This window comes from Vulpes vulpes, chromosome 4 (genome assembly GCF_048418805.1).
Source record: "Vulpes vulpes isolate BD-2025 chromosome 4, VulVul3, whole genome shotgun sequence".
Classification (NCBI taxonomy): Eukaryota; Metazoa; Chordata; class Mammalia; order Carnivora; family Canidae; genus Vulpes; species Vulpes vulpes.
The window spans coordinates 33,142,382-33,151,981 of NC_132783.1; positions in this window are offsets into that span (position 1 = coordinate 33,142,382).

Consider the following 9,600-nt stretch of genomic DNA (forward strand, 5'->3'; position numbering starts at 1 on the left):
TCCTAATCTCCTTCTTCTCTTCTACCAATCTTCCCCACGTCAGTTATTAAATTCTCTCATACCAACTTCTTTTGTGACAGTCCCTTTCTCTTTCTTCACAGTAGCCTCGATTTGAGGCTCTTGCCTCTTTTTTTCCATTTTACTGCAGGGATTCTTGACTGCTCTGTCCCACTCTGATCCTGTGAGTTCCTGTGATTTATCCTACAATGATCTTTCTGAAACAGAAGTCTAATCAGGTGGCACTTCTGCCTCCACTCCTTCAAAGGCACCGCATAGGATTCAGGATAAAATCCAAGCCCATTAGTTTAATTGCACAAAGCTCCTCATGGTCTGGTCCCTGCCCGTGGCTATTGCAACATTGGCTACCGTTTTCATAAGGTGCACACTGCACACAGCACCCCGAATATACATCGCTCCTTTCCTCCATCTTGCCTTCAAACACCCTGCTCCCTAGGACTCAAATGCTCTTTCCCTATTTCTATAAAACAATGCTTCCTCAAGGTCCTTCTACTGGATTTTGATATCCCCACCCACATTAATCTAATTTTAAATCCTGTTTTAGGGATCCCTGGGTGGCTCAGCGGTTTAGCTCCTGCCTTTGGCCCGGGGTGATCCTGGAGACCCAGGATCGAATCCCACGTCGGGCTCGAGTCCCACGTCGGGCTCCCGGTGCATGGAGCCTGCTTCTCCCTCTGCCTGTGTCTCTGCCTCTCTCTCTGTATCTCATGAATAAATAAATAAAATTAAAAAAAAAAATCCTGCTTTATGTTCTTATTTTACCCATGTTACTCTTCGATTCGTTTAACAGATACTTGTGTGCCTACTACATGCCAGGAATTACACAATATGGTCACTATGTCCTGATGATTTATGTGTCTCTCCTCTCTGCTTGAATGTAAATTCCCTGCATAGTGGATTCAATTTGAATGGTGTCTAGTGGATGGATGGAAGGATGGATGGATGAACAGAGATTTTAAAGAATAGCTGACAGTGCTCTTTATAAGCACCAAAAGTCGTTTCGTATTAATCATTTTATGTAGAAAATGTTCTAAGAAAAAGAAAAGAAAAGAAAAGAAAAGAAAAATGTTCTAGGCTGTATTAATTTTATTTATTTATTTATTTATTTATTTATTTATTTATTTATTTATGAGAGACACAGAAAGAGAGAGAGAGAGAGGCAGAGACATAGGCAGAGGGAGAAGCAGGCTCCTTGCAGGGAGCCGGATGTGGGACTCAATCGCCCATCCCAGGATCATGACCTGAGCCGAAGGCAGGTGCCTAACCACTGAGTCACCCAGGTGTCCCACTGAAATCTTTAAAAAAAAAAAAATAGTCATGAACTCTAGAGTACTGGACTTTATGACAACTATTTTTATGTCTACTCAGAACACTTTCCTTACTTCAAGATTTTTTTGGTTCTGGATAGCAGTGGTCTTAATGTATCAAATTTTAGTACCATTTTAAAAAACTAAAATCCACCAAAACAGAAATTAGTGTGTGAACATATACCTGTTTAAAAAATAGTAGTAAGATATAGTATTGTGGGCATGCCTGACAGGCTGCATGGGTAGAGCATACAAGAGGGTTGTGAGTTCAAGCCCCATGTTGGATGTGGAGTCTATTTATAAAAAAAAGAAAATATAAATAAATAAAAGATATGGTATTGTGAAAAGACAAATTGTAAAATTGATTTGATTTAAATATCTGGCACTGTCTATGATATTCCTCAGTATATGGTGAAATGAAAAGAGCATGAGCTTAAGAAAAGATGATCCAGGCCTAAATCCTTGGTCCCTTTGGGTAACCAGCTATTCTCCCTTTGTTTCATCTTTTTAAAGATTTTATTTATTTATTTATTTATGATAGACAGAGAGAGAGAGAGAGAGAGAGAGAGAAGCAGAGACACAGGCAGAGGGAGAAACAGGCTCCATGCTGGCAGCCCGAGGAGGGACTTGATCCGGGAACTCCAGGATCGCGCCCTGGACCAAAAGCAGGCGCTAAACCACTGAGCCACCCAGGGATCCCTCTTTATTTCGTTTATAAATTCCCTAACCTGAAAAATGAAGACAAAAACACTCTTCTTACTGTGTTATGAATAGACTAAGATAATTTAAATAGTCAACAATAATGTATTTTTATTTTAAGATTTTATTTATTCATTCATGAGAGACACACAGAGAGAGATTGAGAGAAAGAGAGAGAGAGAGGCAGAGACACAGGCAGAGGGAGAAGCAGGCTCCATCCAGGGAGCCCGATGTGGGACTGGATCCTGGGTCTCCAGGATCAACACCTTGGGCCCAAGGCGGTGCCAAACCGCTGAGCAACCCGGACTGCCCCAACAATAATGTATTGTACACTTAAAAATGTTTTAAGAGAGTAGCCATCATGTTAGGTGGACTCACCACAAAAAAATGAAAAAAAATTTAAAGATAATAGTTTGAGAGCAACTGCTTATTGGGCATTTTCTCTTGCAGAAATGAACTCCTCCAAAATAAGATAGGCCTATATATATCAGTAATTACAGAAAGAAAACTAAAGCCTCACCAAAATGGTAAATCATCGTTTTATCAGGTAAATCTTGTAATCCCTTTTAAATTTATGCTATCAGTGCCTCTTTCAAACAATCTTGTAACCTCCACTAAGCTGATTACGTTACAGGTTACAGGCTTGCTCAGCCTACTGTCATGAGATCTCCCCTCCTTTATTTGATTGTCAACCAACTTTGTAGATCTTCCTCTAAGGGCTACCAGGCCGTTTTCTGAAGAAGGTGTGTTTTTGTTTTGTTTTAACTCTGAGTTTGTGCTAAGCACTTTATATCCGTTAACTCATTAAATCTCATGAGACAAGTTTTTGGTTTTTTATAATGTTATCCTTTTATTTTATTTTATTTTTTTGAGCTGTAACTGACAAATAACATTGTATTAATTTCAGGTGTAAAAAAAATTTCAGGTGTACAACATAATGATTCAATACTTATATATATTGAAAATGATCACCACAATAGGTCCAGTCACCACACATAGTTACAAATTCTTTTTCTTGTAGTGAAAACTTTTTATGATTTACTCTTAGAAACTTTCAAATATACTAATACAGTATTATGAACTATATTTGCTGTGCTGTACATTACATCCCCATGACTTACTTTTTAACTAGGAGTTTGTAGTTTTTGTTTTTTAAGATTTTACATATACATTTTGAAAGGCTTTTTTAAAAAGATTTTATTTATTTATTTGAGAGAGAGAGAGAGCACAAAGAGGGAGAAGCAGACTGCTGAGCAGAGAGCCTAAAGCGGGGCTTAATCCTAGGATCCTGAGAATATGACCTGAGCAGAAGGCAGATGCTTAACCAAATAAGCCACCCAGGTGCTCCCATTTTGAAGCTTAAAATATATAATACAAATTTGGAAGATTTTACAAGGTTGGACTCCCATGAGCGGTAAGTATATAGTGACCTTTTCGCCATATAAACAGTGTGCATTCATTTTTAAAATATTGCCAATTTGATAGGTGAAATATGACATATATTTTTTAAAGATTTTATTTATTTATTTCAGACAGAGAGAGAACAAGCAAGCATGAGTGGTAGGAGGGTGAGAAGGAGAAGCCGACTCCTTAACAAACAGAGCTTGTTGCGGGGCTCAATCCCAGGACCCTGGGATCATGACTTGAGCCGAAGGTAGATGCTTAACCAACTGAACCATCCAGGTGCCCTGTGAAATACTGCATATTGTTTTAATTTACTTTTTTGATAACTAATGAGGTTGAATTTATTCTTTCATATTTTCATGGGTGCCTTTGCTTGGGAGAATACCCTAGAGATTGTGTTCCTCACTTCATATATACATATATGTCTTTGTGATAATAATGAAAGCTAGTATTTGCTGGACACATACTGTGTTTCAGGTATTATGCTAAGTAGTTTATAGACATTATTTGATTATTTTTCTTTTCAAATTTTTATTTAAAGTCTAGTTAGTTAATATATAGTGTATTATTGGTTTCAGGAGAATTTAGTGACTCATATATAACATTCAATGCTTATCTTAACAAGTGCCCTCCTTTTTCTTTTCTTTTTAAGACTTTATTTATTCATGAGAGACACAGAGAGAGAGGCAGAGACACAGGTAGAGGCAGAGGGAGAAGCAGGCTCCATGCAGGGAGTCCGATGCAGGGCTTGATCCTGGGTCTCCAGAATCACGCCCTGGGGTGAAGGCAGATGCTTAAACGCTGAGCCACCCAAGTGTCCCTACAAGTGCCCTCCTTAATACCCATCACCAATTTAGCCCATTCCCCAACTTACCTCCCTCTATCAACCCTTAGTTTGTTCTCTATCGTTAAGAGTCTCTTATGGTTTGTTTCCCAATATTTCTCTTTCTCTTTTCCCCCTCTTTTAATATGTTCATCTGCTTTGTTTCTTAAATTCCACATATGAATGAAATCATATGGTATTTGTCTTTCTCTGAATGACTTATTTCATTTAGCATTATACTCTCTAGCTCTATCCATGTCTTTGTAAATGGCAAGATTTCATTCTTTTTTATGGATGAGTAATATGCCTGTGTGTTTGTGTGTGTGTGTGTATACGACATCTTCTTTATTCATTCATCAATGGACACTTGGTTTCTTTCCATAGTTTGGCTATGGTTGATAATGCTGCTATAAACATCGGGGTGCATGTACCACTTCGAATCTATATTTTTGTATCTTTTGGATAAATACCTAGGTAGTACAATTGCTAAGTCATAGAATAGTTCTACTTTTGGTAGATACTATCTGATTTAATTTCTACCACGAAAAAAAAAATAATTTCTACCACGAGCCTACTAGTTACCTGCTATTATTAGTCCCATTTTACAGACAAGAATACTGAAGTTTGGAAAAGTTACATCCATTGGCCAAGATCACAAAGTCAGTGAAGAGTTGAATAATCTTTTCATTATTACAGTAATTCATATATGAACAAGGCTTATAATATTCAGTCCACCTAAATTGTCTGAAACAAATATATGGAGCATGCTCTGTGGAACCAGTGTTTCTAGGTAATTAAGACTGCAGCAAGGAGATTGAAATAAAATTTTAGGTCCCCAAGGAGTCATATTTATAGAGACACAACCTCAGAAAAATATCAAGCAATGGCTACTACCATATTTCTTCTGTCATAATTTATATATAATTTTCAACATAGATTAATGTTTATCTCTCTCTCTCTCTCTCTCTCTCTCTCTCTCTCTTTTTAAAGTAAGCTCTAGACCCAATTTTGGGCTTGAATTCATGACCCTGAGATCAAGAGTCACATACTCTGACTGAGCCAGCCAGTAACCACTCAAAATATTTTTAAAAATTTAATGAATCAAAATATTCCTAATTTGGTACACAGGTACATTATAGTATCTTATATACCAGATGTCTAGTAACTCTCATTGTACAGCTCTGCTTACCACATTATCTTATAGCACTAAGACATTTTGGAACTTTTCAGCTTTAAAAACTAAAATTAAAGAAGTAACAAACTTAAGGTATCCTTATTACAAATCTTTGAGATAATTCAGAGGGAAGAACTTATCATTAATCTTTTGACCATTAGTAATTGTGTTGTAGTTTTCAAAAAATTAATTTTGTATATAGCAGGGAAAAACTCAAGAACATCCCTTGTTTTAATGGAGCTTATATCTAGGGAGATGGAAGGGGAGACAGGTGTGGCAAATAAATATATACAATTTCAGATAGTTAAAGGGGCTGTGAAGAAAAAAAGGACAAAGTCACAGAAAATGACAGGAGAGAAGTAGATGGGAATAGTGCTACTTTTAATAGAAAGATCTGGGAAGTCCCCTCTGACATGCTGACATTTGTGCAGGGACCTAAATGAAGTGATAGAGCAAGGCTTGTAGTTATTTTGGGAAAGAGCATTTCAGGCAGAGAGCGAAGCAGGTGCAAAGGACCTAGGGCAGGAGCAAAAAGCTAATGTAGCCAGAACGGACTGAAGAGAGGCAGCAGAGGAGGTTAGAGGGAAGTAGGGCAGGGCCAGGTGCTTGCAAAGGGCCTGACTAGCCACTTTTGATCATTTAGATTGTCATTGAAAATCATTGGAGGCTCAGAGCACAGGAGTTATGCATTCTGAGTTACACTCTTACTGCTTGTTTGTAGACAGCAAGAATGAAGGTAGGCAGGCCAGCTAAGAAGTTACTGCATTTGCCCAGTTTTACAAGTTTGGTAGTTTATACTAGAATGGTATCAGTGTCGGTTACAAAAAAGGTCAGCTTTGGGTTGTGTATAAAGGGAAGGCTAACAAAAGCTGAGAATGATCTGGATGTGAAATGTGGAAACAAGTTAGCAGTTAAAGTGGCCTAAATACACAGGGCTTCATCTTATTTCATTTATTCATTTGTTGATTCTTTTAAAGATTTATTTATCTCATATTTCTGCAAGCTGACAGAAAGCCAGTAAATGTGCTGGATGCTGGAAAGGCGAGGAAAGAAAGCCTTTCTGTCTAATAGATTTTAGAAGCATATTTTTCAATACTTTTTTTCTTGATGATAAAACTAATATTTACTAAAGATGTATCGTGAGGGAGAAGTAGCATGTATAATGCTTGTCTAATACAAAGCATCTACATCCCAATTCCAATAACTATTCCCCTTACATCCTCTTCCAATTCTTCCTTATTATAAATAGCACTGAAGGGGATCCCTGGATGGCTCAGCAGTTTAGCGCCTGCCTTGGGCCCAGGGTGTGATCCTGGAGTCCCGGGATCGAGTCCCACATCAGGGTCCCTGCATGGAGCCTGCTTCTGCCTCTGCCTCTGCCTGTGTCTCTGCCTCTCTCTCTGTGTGTGTCTCTCATGAATAAATAAATAAAATAAATAGCCCTGAAGAATACATAAATAAGTAAATAATAGCATTTAAGTAGTACTCCTTTTTTTTGGATTGAAGTATTGGATCATAATTTAATTAATTAATTTATTTAAGATTTTATTTTTAAGTAATCTCTACACCCTATGTGGGACTCAAACTGAGCCCCAAGATTAAGAGTTGCATGTTCTGCTGACTAAGTCAGCCAGGTGCTCTCAAACGTTCATTATTTTGATCCAACTCTCCAAATTAAAATTATGATCTAAAGGGCATCTGGCTGGCTCCGTCAGTAAAGCATGTGACTCTTGATCTCAGGGGTCATTGAGTTCTAGCCCCATGTTGAGGGTAGAGATTACTAACAAAAAAATGAATGTCTTTTTCTAATACCTTGAAATTTATTTTAATTATGTCTCTCTATTCAATATCTGTATGACTAAGACAAAAATGCAACTGAACTTGAGCACTGGGTGTTATATGCAACTGGTTAATTGTTGAACAGTATGCCTAAAACTAATAATGTACTATATGTTGGCAAATTGAATTTATTTTTTCTTAATTAAAAAAAATATTTTATTTATTTATTCATGAGAGACACAGAGAGAGAGACAGACAGAGACATAAGCACGCTCCATGCAGGAAGTCCGATGCGGGACTCGATTCTGGGATTCCGGGATCACACCCTGAGCCAAAGGCAGACGCTCAACCGCTGAGCCACCCAGTCATCCCTGCAAATTGAATCTAAATTTAAAAAAAGAAAAAAATTCCACAAGAACAGTCTTTCTCAAATTATCTGATTGGGGCTCAATCCCAGCACCCTGGGATCATGACTTGAGCCGAAGGCAAATGCTTAACATGCTGAGCCAGTCAGGCTCCCCTATATCTTTTTTTTTTTAATGTATATGAAAAGATAGTTATTCAAAAACTTTTATTACTATGGCTTTACTGTTATTTCATATCAAAAGCAATATACTTATTTTTAAAAATTTAGAAAGAGGGCAGCCCCGGTGGCGCAACGGTTTAGCGCTGCCTGAAGCCCAGGGCGTAATCCTGGAGACCCAGGGTCGAGTCCCATGTCGGGCTCTCTGCATGGAGCCTGCTTCTCCCTCTGCCTGTGTCTCTGCCTCTCTCTCTCTAGTTGTGTCTCTATGAATAAATAAATAAAAAATCTTAAAAAAAAATTTAGAAAGAAAGAAAGAAGTAGGAAAAACAGCTTATTCATTATCCCACGACCCAGTCACTGTCATAGATAGAGAATTCATAGATTTCCTTTCAGTTACTTTTTTAATACTTAGATTACTTTTATTGTTTTTTTAAAAAAACTTATTTTTATTACTATAAATATGATTTTACATCGTGATTTATTCATTTGACATTTTCCTATACTAGTTTTCACAAGAATACTTTAAATGAAAATAATGTTCTGCGGAATTTATTATGGGTATCAATATGATTTGTATTTTACTATTTTTAAATAGTCATCCATCAGAGTTTAATTAGATTAATCTATCAAGTCAAGTGTTGTTTTTGTCCTCCCTTAGCACCCCATGTCCACCCAACAGACTTCCAAAGAGTGGAGGTATACTTACAGAAGTCTCCATGCCAGATTTTCCTTAACTATTCACTCATTATTTTGAGTTTCCTTAATTCTATTTTGGTGCTACATTTGTCCTTACATAGGCTTTCCAATTTATTTGTTAGTTTTATACTTTTAATATTTTTGTAAGTTTTCATGTATATATATATGAATTGTCACTTAAAGAATATTATGAAACAGACAAGGAAAAAAAATACAAACACTGTAATCCAAGCAACAAGACTAACTCCTGGAATATACCATTCTACATCTTTAAAAAAATGTTTTTTTTTTTTAAAGGATTTTATTTATTTGAGAGAGAGCAAGCACACAGAGTGAGAGCACAAGCAGGGGGAGCAGTAGAGGGAGAGGGAAAAGCAGGCTCTCCTCTGAGCAGGAAGCCTGACATGGGGCTCAATCCCAGCACCCTGGGATCATGACTTGAGCCAAAGGCAAACTCTTAACCTGCTGAGCCAGCCAGGCTCCCCTATATCTTTTTTTTTTTAATGTATATGTATGTGTATTTGAGCCTTGCACTTCATCTGCACTTATCTGTGTTGTCATTAACAGTGAAGAAAAACCTAATTTTTCATCTTAGAAAAAAAATAAAAGCTGCATCCTTGGAATGAAATTTCATATTCTTGTGATGTTTTTCTCAAAGGGATTTAGGAAGCTTTATCTATTCAGATCAGGAAACAGGAAACACAAAGTGAGAGAAGGTTGATGCTGGATGTAAAATAAAATGGAAATAATGAGTCAAGGTTGAAGAACAGGTTGAGAGGCCCTGGATCCTCAGCTGCTGCTGCTTCTCATCTTGCACTGGGCCTCCTGCCGAACACCCAAGTGCCTGCCCTTGAGGAGACACACGTTAAGACATGATAAGACTAAACTCTCGCTCTCTTGTGCTAACCCTACAATGCACATGCCCATGACATTCCAGCTGGTCCTAAATGATTTCTTAGGGCTTCTAGTGATTGGCATTGCCTTAGGGCACTTCCTTGTGTTTTGATAACATTGGTGCCTCAATAAAAGATAGAACTGTATTGCCACTGAAATACACAATTTAAATAGTTTAATTATGTTTAATGTTCCACAGAATAATGAACATATATATGTGGATTGTATGCTTGATATATATCGATTCTACTTTGTAAAATAGATGTTCTATTTTCTCAGT